Source organism: Atta cephalotes (assembly GCF_000143395.1).
Source record: "Atta cephalotes unplaced genomic scaffold scaffold00061, whole genome shotgun sequence".
Classification (NCBI taxonomy): Eukaryota; Metazoa; Arthropoda; class Insecta; order Hymenoptera; family Formicidae; genus Atta; species Atta cephalotes.
Genome location: NW_012130125.1, coordinates 644,505 through 659,979, shown reverse-complemented (window position 1 = coordinate 659,979; position 15,475 = coordinate 644,505). Strand labels below are relative to the sequence as shown.

At 35.4% G+C, this 15,475-nt stretch overlaps 1 pseudogene; it reads left to right on the top strand.

Moving 5' to 3' along the window:
- LOC105623645 overlaps positions 1–15,475 on the top strand; it is a 100,578-nt pseudogene that overhangs the window by 26,772 nt on the left and 58,331 nt on the right.

The window sequence follows — 15,475 nt, the reverse complement described above, 5'->3', positions numbered from 1 at the left end:
TATATATATATATATATATATATATATATATATATATATATATAATTTTTTTACAGACTGGCAGTGATACCGACCATCCAACTTTCACGGTTGCTTCTACATCGTTTCTGCATGCAAGGGAAGAAAAAGAAGAATCTTCGCAAAATTTCAAGAGCTTCGACGATCATCATTAGCAGCAGCAACTGCAACAGCTGCATCATCGGGAGGAAAATAATCATTACCGGCTGGATCAACAACAGGAGGTTAACTTTGCTTTTATCGAGTTAAGGGCGGAAAACTCGAATCGATTAAAAAATTTTACTAGGGAGGGAGGCAACTTTCGCGATAGTCCGCCACCCGAAGATAGATATCATTCGTTGGATAGAAAGCGCGTTCCGTGAAATTCGAGTATATGCACTACATTCGTGCGAACCGAACGATTACATAGGATTATCGTTCGGCGGATCTAGCGCGTGGTCCGGCTGGCCTATCGTCCAGCACACGATTTAATTCATGAGAACATATGGCAACTCGTGAATTCGCTGGCGCAAAATGCTGGAGGATTCGATATCGCAGAAAATTTTACAATATGCGTTTTCAATATCAGCTGGTCATAGGCGTCAATCTAATCGATTAACTCGCGAAGATGTAGCCAAACGCTCGATTTTATAAATAAACAATACAGACAATTTGTGTTTTCCCCGTTCGCTCGTAGTGGCATGCATCAAGAGCGTGGGCAATTGCGTATGGGAACTGCAAGAAAGACGGGAGATACTAGCGTTCTTCGTTACAGCGTAAGCTGATTGAAAAATTAACGAAAGCCGCTGGTATCATCGATTCCCGAGGAAGGTTGTGGAATTCGCAAAATCGAGCAATTCCAATGGATTCTCGCTTCCGAAAATATTGCAATTATGATATATAATTTCAGTACTTTCGGTCGAGGCGAGAATCCGATGTACGATGGCTGCGTGTTACTTTCCTCCCTAGGTCGCGAATCCATGTGTCGTTTAAATATAGTGTATTACGAGGGCTCGTGACATTATAATCCTATATTAAATATAAAAGCCGCCTGGTTCTCGCGGAGGATTTTGCGTAGCGTGGGCTTTCATAACGATAGAGGTTATCGATGCACATAAAAATGGCCACGTTGCTACGCCATCCCGTCTTTCGAACATTCCGACATTGAGTTGATTAAGTGCGATTCATGCGTTTACGTCTTCTTCGAGTGTGCATGTTTCGAACGTTATCGAGCACAGAGATCATATAATCAATCCCTCACAAGCGTTTGCGAATCCATTAAAATTTGTAACGGATGCGGGCGATTGGTTCATTTCAATTCAAAATTCGCGACACGATTACGACGTAATTTATTGCAAAACTTGCCGAGATTATAGTCTTCGAATCATTTGTGTGCGGCCTCCTTGTCGTAAAGCCTCAGTAAAAAACCTTGGAGAGGGTACGAGTAGAGAAGAATCGCGAGAAGAAAATTCGCAAACAAATACGAATGACATCAAAGACACGATCGAGTACGTTAAAAGAAATCGCTTTGCATTCGTGATTTCGAAACGCGACAAGATGAGACGCTAGAAGGAACAGAGAACATAAAAATTCACGTTCCAACTCTCTCTGCGTTGCGCAACAAATTTGCGAAGCGTGCGCGGGAATAGAGGTCATTGCGATGTCATTGCGGAGTGCGCGAATTCATATTTAAAAGTGATCCATAAAAGAGTTCGTCGATTTCGTGACACGAACACTAAATATTTTTTTAAAATCATCTGTATCGTAATACTAAATGCTAAAAAAAATTTGAGTTCATTTTAAAGTACCTCGTTCCATTCAGTTCATTTTAAAGTACCTCGTTGAAAAATCAGGAATAACGAAAAAAACTTCGGATGATTTTGAACAGGACGAAAATTATCGTTATGACGATTGGTCGTATAAAATTTATTGATAGTTCAAATTATATATCTATGCATTTAACTGATTTATCCAAGGCTTTTGGACTGCGGGATAATTTGGATAAAGATTTTTTTCTTCATTTGTTTAATACGTTACAAAATCAAAATTATCAATATCTAACGCTCGATATTCGTCCGAGCAAATGAAGCCTGAAGAACGAGCGTTTTATGGTTTGGCACGAGGAAATGTCGCGATCGAATTTCGTTTTTGATTTCAAACAAGAAATAATAAAATATTGTCGGAATGATGTAGATATCCTTCGACGTATGTGCATGGCATTCGGAAAAATCTTTTTAGAATGCGGAGATGTGTGTCCGTTTGTAGAATGACTATCGCTTCCACATGTATAAAAGTTCGCAAAAACTTTTTACGCGAGGAAGAAATAGAAATCATTCTACCGGGAGGATATAGATATAAAGACAATCACTCACACAAAGCACTACATTGGTAGTGTGGATGGAGCGTGAGCTCGGACAGCTTATAATTTGGGGCGAGGCCGCGAGTATTGCCAGTACACCCGTCGATGGATATTACGAAGTTGAATCAGCGAACGAGATGTTGCGTTACGTATTACAATTTCACGAATATTTTTGGCACAGTTGTCCCAACTGTTACCAAATCAATCGAAAGGAAACTTACGTCCACGAAAATACAATCGATACTCGATACGAACGAATCCTTGCAATGACATGGCATCTTCGACAACGCGGATATAGAGTAATGAAGAAATGGGAGTGTGAATTTGCACGAGAAAAACGCGAGAATCGCGAGATTCACAATTTTCTCGAAAACCATCCGATGTTAATCAACTCTCTTCTCGATCCTCGCGAGGCATTCTTTGCTGGCCATACGGAAAATATCGTAATCCGATACGAAATTACGGGTACGGAGAAAATACATTATGAGAACGTGTATTCTCTGTATCCGTATGTATTGAAAACAGGTACGTTTTCGTTAGGCCAATCTACGATTTATATTGGAAAACAATGTTCGGAGTTAATTGGCGTAGCTCCGAATTTTAATTTGGATTCTGTCGAGGGTATCATTCGTGCACAGTACTTCCTTCACACGATCTCTTTCACCCAGTATTCCCGTACGGCGTATAAGGCAAATTGTTGTTTCGGGCTGTGTCGTAGTTGTTGCGAAACAGCCTTCTCGCAGATCGAGCGCACTCACGCTGTCCCCGCCGATCGTGAATTCGTAGATGCATGGATATCCTGCGAATTATGCAAAGCTCTCGAGAAAAGTTATCTCGTGACGAAATATAGAATGTGAGCGAAATATGGCAATTTAAAGTCACGATTCGATCCTTTTCCTTTCGATCCTTGTACGAAGCAAGATGATTTGTTCGTATCTCTGTGATTCACGATCTCTAATTATATCGCCTAATCGCATTTATAAAAAATCGATGAATCCACCAGATGTCCGATTTTTCTACGAAAGCTTTTCCCTCGCTGCAGCATCACGGTAGCGACATCAGAGTATTATAAGAAGCTTACTGTCGGCGATGCTACGCGCTCACTTAACGATAAAAATATACGCTAATCGTGAGCCTCTTTAACGCGAAGATAAGTTTGTGCGCACCGTGGCGAGATCAGCTTTTCGCCTCGCCGCGGTAGTCTTCGCTGACAAACTCACGCGGGGGTACGTTGTGCTCGTCGACGCGAGTGCTCGTTCGCCGCGTGGGAGCCTCGCGATGATCAGCTTATCCCCCCTGCCTCTCCTAAAATTATTTGTTTCGCGTATTCTAGAAATCAAACGACGTTTTTTCTTTTTGCTTTTGAAGTCGTGCACAGAGATCGATTCATTTCGTAAAATGGACGTGCGCTAGAAACATCCTTGGACATCGATCGTATGCGGGTCGATTGGTTGCGAGAAGACGATCTTTATGAAGGCTTTTCTCCAGCATCTCTCATGTCCGACGTGCGCTTTGAGAGAGTTTTGTTTTATTACGCGGAATGACAAGAAGCCTATCTTCAATTACAATACGACACACGTATAAAAGAATTCGAAGAACAGCGTTGAGGATGCAGCAATACTAAAATGATGAAGAAAAATATAATTAAATTTCTCGATTACCACGTCCGGAAGATTATTCGATCCTCTTTCTCCGAAATTAGTGATAATCGATCTTATGAAAGAATCGTCGTCGTGCGACGCGATCGTGGATCTTTTTACCAAAGGCAGTCATCACAAGAATATCAGTGTTATCTCGCAGAATCTATTCCAGTGACATGGCCACCGTGATATATCACTTAACGCAAATTACATCGTCGTTTTCAAAAATCCACGCGATTGCGCTCAAATTCGTCATTTAACGCGTCAAGTCTATCCCAACAATACGAAATTCTTAGAAGAGGCATACTACGACGCCACATCGAGATCTCACGGGTATTTGTTGCTCGATTTGAAACAATCAACCCCGGACGAATATCGATTTCGAACGTGTATTTTTCCCGAGGATACGATTCATTATATCTACGTGCCGCGTAGATCATTTTCCAGCGGATTCTTCCAGCGGTATAAAAGTTGAGATAATCGTATGTACCAGTCGTAGATTTTTTTCTCGCGATGAAGGTGAGTGACAAGAAATCGCATAGAGCGATGAAAATCGCCATATATTCAATCGGTAAAAGAAACGCCTGTCTCCTCGCGGCGCTCTATCATTTGAACAAAATTCAACGCATAACCTTCTTGCGCAACGCTGACGAAAAACTCATTCGTTGTATCTGTGAATGTGTTTTTAATACATAACATCTCGCTCGAACGGTGTGAAAAAAATCAATTAACGAAATACAAAAAGGTTCTACGTTGCCTCGTTGCAAAACGTGGTAATTGGAAAGATAAAAGAAAGCTGTTAGTGCAGCGAGGCGGATTTTTACCTTATGTTATCGAGCCTATATTATCGATCTTATTATCACTAATTATCGAAAAAATGAAAGGGATAAAATGTTATGAAAAGGATTAAAAAAAGGTTTTAATTTCGATGGAAAATCTGGAGAGAATGCATTAATTACATCAAAATCCAACATTCGTTGATGGAGAATTAAAAGAAATAACAGTACCGCAAAATTTGAATAACATCTCGAGCACTAATAATACAGCGCAAACTCTGGAAACTCATATAACATGACTCGATGCGAAGATGAGTTGTATTTTTAATTCCAGTTGGCCGCGTGACGAAAGTGAGAGGTGGAAAATGTACAGAGAAGTATTATGGCGATATTTACGATTTATCCAAGAAACGCGAAGACAGAAAAACACGAAAATGTATACGATATGTACGAAAATGAAAATACAGAAGACAATGCTACACGAGATGTCTCCGCTGATAACGAGACAACGAACGGTGGCGTTTTCTCACTCAAACATCCGATATATCACCGCCATCACATTCACAATTTAGTAAAAGATATAATTACGAAAAATTTTGAAATTTCGAGCGAGTATAATCATACGATAAAAAGCATCGAGGAAATACTGGAAAGCGTACCGAAATCTTATCGTAAACATGCACACTTACTGATGAAACAGTTGTTTCGAAAAGCTGTGCCTGATTAGAATTAGTTGAGACGAGCATGGAATCGTGACTATAGATAGCAACGTTGTGAAAGATTCAAATATCATGACTTAATAAACGATGCAATGTACGAGAGAAAAACTGTGAAAACAGCGGGTAGAAATCAATTCGCACGATTACTCCGTGTGTTGAACATACCTTCTGCACTGGTAAGAAATAAAAGATTATTGTCCTCGCACGATGTTGCTGTAAACAATGTAAAACTTCGACCTCGCGCAAGTTCCACGCCTTTTATATCAAAAACGCGAATTCCACGTCGATTGTATTGAGAGCACGAGAAAGGAGAAAAACGTAAAAATTACGAACAAGAAATAGATGAGGAAACTTCATTGATTCTTTCTCGTACACGAAAAACTGATACCCCCATATCTTTGCAAAAATCTGTTACTCGGTTAGAAAAAACTCAGATAACAATGATATTTGAAAAATTATACTACAATCCGTCGCATTATGCGAGCTATTTGGCAATAGATAATCTAACTTGTGCCGTTAAACCGAATTTCTCGCGGGGACAAGTCGTACGCTGGCTCGAATCACAAGACGCGTACACGTTGAACCGACCATTGCGCAGAAAATTTCCACGATTGGCATTACAACGTAACAAATATTGACGATATGTGGGAGGCAGATTTGATCGAACTCCGAAATCTAAAAAGTTACAATAACGATTATTCCTATCTGTTAGTGCTTATCGATGTACTAAGTAAATACGTCTGGGTAGAACCGTTACGCGACAAAACGAGTAATTGCGTGATAAAAGTTTTCCATCGCGTACTAGCGAAAAGCGAAGGACGAGTATACTTGCAAACGGACAAGAACAAAGAATTTGTCGCATAATCAATGCAGAAATTTTTTTCTTTCTAAAAAAACGACATACGTTTCCGAGTAACGCGCAATCCGGACATTAAAGTCGTCATCGTCGAGCGCTTCAACAGAACACTGAAAGAGCGAATGTGACGTTACTTCGCGCATAAAAACTCGCAATGTTATATCGTTCTTCAGGATATTGTACGGGCTTACAATCACACGCGTCACTCGTCCACGAGAATGCAACCAGCAGCAGTAACGAAAGAAAATGCACGTATCGCTCGTGAAAATATAGCTCGTCGTTGGAAAAACGAAACATTAAAGAAAAGAGAACGTGCGCAAAAGGTTAAATATCGCGTCGGAAATCTCGAAGTCATAGACGGTATTTTTTATGAGCAAGAATTAACTCGAGTTGAGAAAAACTTAGAGGAAGAAGTTTATCGTCGATAAAGAGTAGAGGAGTTAATAAGTGTTAGTTAGCTGGCGGTTACCCTAGTAAGTTTAATACTTGGATTCCAGCTTCGAGTTTAATCTTTGCGATGGAGGAGGAACAATTTCTTCTGGTATTTCCGAGCAATATGCATCATTTTCCGGATAATATAATCGTCCTTTATAATGGAATTACCTCATTCTATAGTGTTAATGGGCAATGAGAGATTGCGATAAGCGAGATTCAATTTCCCTGTAGCTTTTACACGTCATAACGAAAATGTGATTAGATTCGTCGATGTTAAATCCGATGAGGAGACGAATGGTGCGTTTACGGCAAAAGAAGTGACATTTCTAAATGGAATTTACAATGATATCCATTATTGATGCGAGTAATACCGCGTGTAAAGTTACCGAATCGCATTTTTATTTCGAACAGCAAAAAGCGTCTGGCGGTAAAGTCTTGATAAGTATTAATGCGATAAGAAATGCAAAATGCTACATATAAACTTTTCCGATAATCTTCTACGAATGCTAGGTTTCGCATCAGCAATTTCCAATAAACACAAATTTTATTCCAAGCTCGATATGTAAATCTAATTCGAATAAAACAGAAGAGAAAATTTTTCTCACGGATTTAATAAGGAGACGGGAAAACTAGCAGACAATTACTGGAGTAGCAAGCTCTGTAGTTTATGGCGCGATATCCCCGATAAAATTTGTTTATTGCGATATTTGTGAGCATATATAACAGGCGATGTACGTACTCCTCTTCTCAAGATAGTCCCGATCGAAATGCGCAGTCATAATTACGCATTTGGTGCAAATTTGGTGAAGCATTTCTCATTTCCAAATTATATTCCAATGCGACGAACGAATTCCGGAACGATCGAAGTAGATATAAGAGATCATCTTGGAAAAAAAATTCCAAAAAAGCTTCAGTCTTGTTTGCAACACCGACGCTAGTGTTTCGTGATGTAAAAAAAGTAGCATAAATTCGAATATCATAATGGATATAGTCATCGACATATAAGGTTTTCGCGATGTCGAAGAAAACTTTATTCCGCAATCACGGTTCTAACGATTAATGCGACGATCACCGGACACTGGATTATGACGTCCCTGCCCATTTGACGATTTACCCGAGAAGATAAGACAAAAAAACAACTGGTTTATCCGAAATTATCACAGAAGCGAATGATTCGATGGAGACATCAATCCAAAAAACTTTACGATACATTTGCGTGACATTACACGACACAAACGCTACATCTAACAGAGGATGAGAGAAGACACGCTATCTGAGTAATCTATTCTCTAGAAACGTATATAATCTGGAGGAAATTTCTCCGGCTTTCAAAAATCTACTAATCAGATTTCGTGGACAATACTGTACGCATCACGGATTTCGAACCAGCGTCGAATCACTTTGCACCTTACGCAAAGCTTACAAATTGAAATGCTGACTAACTATACGAAATAGCAGCAATTCAAGTTACGATAGCCTTTCCTCAAAAAATTGGAGCGAGAACGATATTGAGAGCGAAAAGACAGACAGTAGAAATTTTTCAATTCAATTTAAAAATCAGAAACACGATATCATTCGCAACATTGAAGCGTGGAGGAAAAATATATCGACAAAAAAGACTCAGAATCAGAGTATAGAGTAATACAACAAACAAGTGACAGACGAGGAGAAAAAAGATCTTCCAAAATTCGACTCGCTGACTGGTGGAGATAAAGCTAATACCAGCGTCTCACAATCATCGAGCATTTTTGAGAGCTCCACATCGTACACGCCGGCAAAAGAGATAATACATTTTGAATTTACGCAAACATTTTCTCTCTCACGCTCTCCGACGAGAAATGAATTCGTTGGAAGTTTTAAACGCATTACATCATCTCAGTGTCCGACATGCGGGGATCTGTCCTGCTGAGGGTACGGACGAAGTCGACTATCATTATCGCTAACACGAACGATCACAATCGACCTGACACGCCTTTTACATCGATGAACATGAAATAGGGATTTCGATAGCTATGGCTTGCCCAAGATTCCTCTTACGATTTCGACGAAACTCTATCACGTATCGAAATCGATGGAATACGACAACGCTACAAGGAATACTTTCTCAAACTTGCGGACAATATTGCTGTGTATTTCTACATTTTATGTGTAATTGTTATAATCTTAGTCAGTTTCTTAAATCTGTTTACTTCTGATTGTAAGCGAAATAACCGATTAATCATACAGTTATTTCATAAAATTTTTCTTCATTGTAAATATAAATTCGTAAATTCTCGTGTTGTATGCCGTCATGTTCAAATGTATACTTTTTCAAAAAAATAAAATACTTCATGTAATATCTCTTTTAAATAAACGTTTTGAACTTGTAAATATCATCTGTTTCTTACTCCTACCCTTCCCTCATTAACAATAGATACATTTTTTCCCGTATTACAGACTTAGATAATGTTCATTAAATACATAAAATATAGAAAGAATTTTTTTAAAGTAATGCTCAAAGACATCGCGCCAGTTGAACATGTTCGTTCCTCTCCTCATTCTTCCTAGCAAAAGCAACACTCTCTCTAGACTCTCAAATTTACGTATAAGATCTCTCATTAAAAAAAACATTCACAAATGCCACGTCGGAGACATTGTGCCACGCCAACAAAAAAATGACCGTCATAAAACCGCTATTCATGTCCAGTGTTCGTACTCTGTCCTCACGATAAAAAATGCTACAGATCTAATCTCCACTCACCATTTTTTCAGATTTTATTCTCCATTTTGTCAGAGATCTTCTACCATCTTCCTTCTCCAATCATCTCGCGAGTAGATACAGTGCGAACCAATCAGAACACATCATTTAATTACCCTGTTACCTCTACCCTTCATTCCTCGACCAATCAGAGCACGCCCTTTTCCTGACTGACCGTCAGGCCTCTCTCGTGGCGCCAGAGGGAGATGTGGAGGGGATTTGTTTTGACACTCCATGGCTGCCCACTATTACTGATATAGAAAAAAATAATTACAATTTTATATTTTAGTAAAATTTGCTATTGCAGTGTGTACAGGAAATGTGACAGATAAAGAATTATAGTTTAATAATGTAGGTATTAAAATTGATGTGTTCAAAAAAATTGTTTTTTAATTTAATTTAATTGATTGCAAAGCTCTATGAAAAAGATTACATGTTAACAGAGTAAAAGACATATAAAATATGATACAATAGACTATAGTAGCTTGCAAAGGATTAGGCATCAACAAAAAAACTGCTATTACAAAGCTTACCAGAAACATAAAATCGGGACTAAGCATCGATGCAATCAATGGTGAAGCAATAGCAGTTAAAATCATACACACCCACGCACGCGCACAAACATCTACACACATATCAGTGTCGCTTAAATACTGTGAGTGACGCAATGTAACGCGAGGCAACAGAACGAAAGGAAAATAAAGAGGGAGAGATTTTTATTGGTTCAGAAAGAGAATTGAAATATTGGACTGAGAGATGTCAAGGAGAAAACGGCACGGAATTTAATGGACTGATGAATGGGGAAAAATAAGTAATTTTGGTATGGTGACAAGAAGTTTAAAAATGGAATAAAGCTCAGAGACTTTCAACTAAAGGAGGTCGCAGAAATAAAGGAGCGAAGGAGAGAAAAAACAAGATATTATAAAGAAAAAAACGTTGCTACATCCTGAGCCAGTCAGATTTCTGATAATATGGAGATATATGATCATATTTATGGATACAATAGGAGAAGCGAAGGCAAGAATTTTGAGTATGCTATACACGATTTAGGAGTTGTTGATTAAGAGACGGAACGTAGACGACATCAGCATAATCAAATAACGAAATAATTGAGAAGTGAGGAGTTTTTAAGAGCAGGAAAAGATGTATCAAAGAGGATAAAGAAAACATAAATGGGCGTATACAGCTCAATATTTGACGGTCATATATGACTCGAATGTCCATGAAGAGTCAACATGGACATCAAGAATTTTAATAGAGGAAGAGAGAGGAAAGGAGTTAAAAGAAATATTGAAAGATTGAATATAGGATAATGTTGAAGAACCGACAATTAGCAAGGATGATTTAGAGAGTTTTAGATGCAGCGAATTATTAATAGACCATTTGGCAGTAGATTTTAGATCTTTATTTAGCAGAACAGGCTAAAGCATTGAATAGGCGAAGAGATTTGAGAAGAATTACGTGCATGAAAGCGGAGAAGCAAAGAAACAGTAGTCAAATCAGAAATAAAAATATTAAAAAGTAAAGGACTGAGAATGGAACCCTACGGTATTTCACAGAGAATGACACGAGGAAAGGAAAAAAGAAAAAAAGGATTATATATGAGGACTTGCTGCGTGCGATTTGTAAGAAACGAGTAAATTAGTGAGAGGGCTGAATGGAACAGATAGCATAGTTTGAGTTTGATTAAAAGTAAGTTACGGTTGAAGGTATCGAAAAACTTTTATAAAAACTTTTTATAATTTTGTATTTGCTTAAAATTGTGAATTTAAAACTTTTTTAATGCTCTCAATTAAAAATAATATTAAACAAAAGATAGGTAATATTAAAAGATCAAGTATAATTATATACTGATCGGGAATACATTTTAAAATTTTTACCTTAAAATGATTAAAGTCAATGAAAATTAATGTAATGAGAATCAACGGGTACAAATTGTTGATGGAAATCATAGAAATCCGCCAATTCTCGATGAGTCATAGATAGTAAAAGAAATATATAATAGAGCCAATTGCTTTGGACCATGAAAATTATCTACATGTATCTAGCCTTGTCATAGAATTGACCAAACAGCGTATTGTCTCTTACAGTACCACCGAAAAGCCAGGATTCTTGACTATCATAGGAGATACGCAGATTCGGATTGTTCATGAAGTATCCAGTGGATAAATTGCACAGAAAATTATATTTCGGGGAGAAAGGATTACGGAATTCGTGGCCGAAATTTAATTCTTTCAGTAGTAAATGTAATATAGATTTGCCGGAACCTACTTCATCGATTACAGCACACAATTGATCTGACTTGATAGTTAAATTGATATTGCACAAAGTTGGCGGCAATTAGCCACTAATCCAATTGGCAGAAACACGCTGAAGCTTCACGTATAACGGAAGATCAAATAATCTTTAATGTTCGGATAGTCCCATTTTTCGAGATGTTTATTACCTGTCTATTTGATTCTCTGCGTTAATTGCTTCTTTTGATTTTTGAGATTCGAATTGCAACGGCGTCTTCTTCGAGAAGTGTCTCGTGTTTACTTCGTCCAGCAAAAAATCCTGTAAAAATTAAGCGCATTTCAATAAATACGTGACAATAGAGAATAGAGAAGATGTCATATAAGAATAATTGTAAATTTAAGTTCGTAAATTAGAAAATAATATAATATATCTCCAATCGATTGAATCGAAAGACACTATTGATTCACCCAGCAGTATTAGTAAAGTACAACGTGACGACGAGTTGAAGTATGTCGAAGTATGTCGACATTTTATTGTTGTCACACGGCAATCAAATTATTCTCCATTAAAACGAACGTTATCAGATTGAAGTTGACGGTCAATTGTCCAATGAAGACTATGATAGCCAAATATGCGGCGCACACGTACGACAAATTTGATTTGCTTTCCAACTTTCTGATTACTGACACAATTTGACTGAATGGTTTCTCCCAGGCAAACATCTTCATCACCTGAACCGAGAATTATTATTTCATAAATTTGTTTCATAAAATTTTCTTATAAATTATACTTGGATGTTAATATTATATTTTTATTCTTCAGCTATATTGTTTAAGAATAAATGAAACTTCTTCAGGATACCTGTATCTCAGTTATGAATTCGCTCATCAGTTGCACTTTTCGGTCGATCAGTGGTGCAAACATGGCTTTGTGATTCAAGAAACTCAAAGTTTCTTATCCTAGAAGGATGATGATCCTACGTCGCGATGACGATAAAGAAATACTGACTTTTTGCCATATTATTGTTCCTATGATCACGGTCTGCAAATAAAAATAAAGCCCGATCAACTTCAACAGACAATTATTTAAGAGCAATTTTAAAACAAGAGAAAAGAAGAAGTTCTACATCTTTACAGTCTAAACTAATTCACAGAGTTGTAAAATGCAAACAAATAGTTTATATACATATAATCGGTATAATTTTCTACGAATTATATTATAAATTATATTATAATTATTAAAATGTATAGTTATTATCAATAACTAATCTACAATAATTATCTATAAAAGAGGTTAATAAATTTAAGTGATTCTTTTTGATAGAAATATGATCGAAGTGCTGTTTAATTATCTCAGAATGTACATGAATACTTTCACGAAATAAAGGATTATCAGGCATGATCCATATATATGCAATTTAGATACATTGTTAATTGATCGAAGCGAATAACTGCGAATCATTGCTGAGAAGATTTATAATCTGTTTGGTATCAGTTGATTCATGCTGTACTCAATCATAATAACTACACAGGAAATAATTATAAATTTAATAGATCCTTATTACTTTCTTTTCGCTCCGTTCATACATTCATTATTATATATACAAGTACAACATGAATATTATTTTGATTGATTTTTACAAAAAAGATATACAAAATTCCTTATGAAAATTGTAATAAAATTGAATAAAATTGAAAAAGCTGTTTAATACAATATAAATTAGAATCATTCTCCATAAATCCTGTTCTATGATTAATCAACTATTTGTAACATCTCTGAGATAGACATGCGCTCGCACATTGTCACATACATTCTCATATATGTTTATTTTCTTTTTTTTTGTGTTATTAGTGCTATTTATATAAATACTTTTCTATGATTTTATAATGTGCGTGGATGTTTAATAAGAATATGAAATATTTTATTTATTAAATTATAAAAAAATTATTTGAATAAAAAAATCTTCTATTTATTATAGCAACAAATAAAAATTGCAGTTTTTTTATTTAACTGGGCTTTTGTCTATTTATAGTCTTCCGAAAAAAAAAATTTTTCATATATTAGGTGTAGTAAAAAGAAATCCATTATTTTTCCATTAGATGACATGCAAAAATAATAGATTTCGTTTTACTACACCTAATATAATTACATTTCATATATAAATACTATACAAAACTATAAATCATTATACAAAATTATGTAAAAATTTGTATAATTATGTATAATTTATTATATTATGTAATTATATGTAGATATATTCCATATAAATCTTACTCGGAATATGTAAAAATTATTATTTCAAAGAATTTATATTATCAGAATGCTGAACAAGGTTCTAGAATTTTTTGCAGAATGATATGAAATTTAACGCGTTCAAAATATAAAATAACAAATTATCATAAAAAGAACTTAATTTGTTTATTTCTATAATCATTTGGGGCATTCAGAGTAAAATTTGTTATATATATATTTTTTTAATATTTAATGTTTACACTTAAATATTATTAATGATTAATTTGACATTATACTTTTTACCGTACATAATAGTGCTATTTTTTTTTATAAATGTATAATTGCAAGATAAAATGTTTTCAATTATTCACAAATAACTTCCTGTCTTTAAACTTTGAAGGCCCGTTCTAATCTAAATCTAATCTAATCTCTTTTTAAGTTTCAATTTTTGTAGCAAAATCGAAATATTTATTTCTGTAATATTTATATTGCAATATGCAATATTATTTATAATTGTAATATTAATTTCAAAAATATGACAAATAAATATTTGACCACTTAATATTTATCATGGAATGATGTGTCTTTTGAGTGATCTTATTTCTTTTAAAATATAACAGCCTGTTAAAGAATATTGTCATACATAAACAGTTGTATGTAATTTGTCATAAATAAGTTATGTATAAATAAGCTATAATCGTTTATGTATAATTATGTATGAAAAATATTTTACCGGGTCACTATATTATAAAAGAGATAACATCTCTTGAAAGACATGTCACTCTATGATGAATATTGAATATGCAAACAGGTTAATGGTAGTCGTTATAGTTAATTATAACAGTGTACCAGCAAAAGTGTTATTGGTAATCATTGAAGATGATTATAATAAGGAAAATATTAGAATCAAATGATGATACATTCATTTGTTATAAAGATTATGCGTTTCGCGAGTTTCTTCCGTGTCCAGATCTATTTTTGGAATGCCAACGTTTCGTGAACCTTGCAGGCTGCTCCTCGCCCTGAGCAGACTGTTCCTCACTCTGATGAAGTGAACTGCAAGGTTCATAAAACATTGGCATTCCAAGAATGGATCTGGACACGGAAGAAACCCACAAAACCCATAATCTTTATATAGAAAGGACCCGTGGAAGTCTCAAGAATTATTCATTTGTTATATTTTTTAAGTTAATATTACAATTACAAACAATATTGCATATTACATCATAAATATTACAAAAACAAATATTTGGAAATTGTTACAAACATTGAAACTTAAAAAGTTTTAGATTAAAACAATTTAAAGTCTAAAGACAGAAAATTACTTGCAAATAATTGGTCAATATTTTACCTTGTCTTTATACATTTACAAAAAAAAACTCTATTATATATAAAAAGGATAATAATATCAAAATTTGCATATCGTTAATAATATTTAAGTATAAAAATTAAATATTTAAAATATATATCGTATATAATATATATA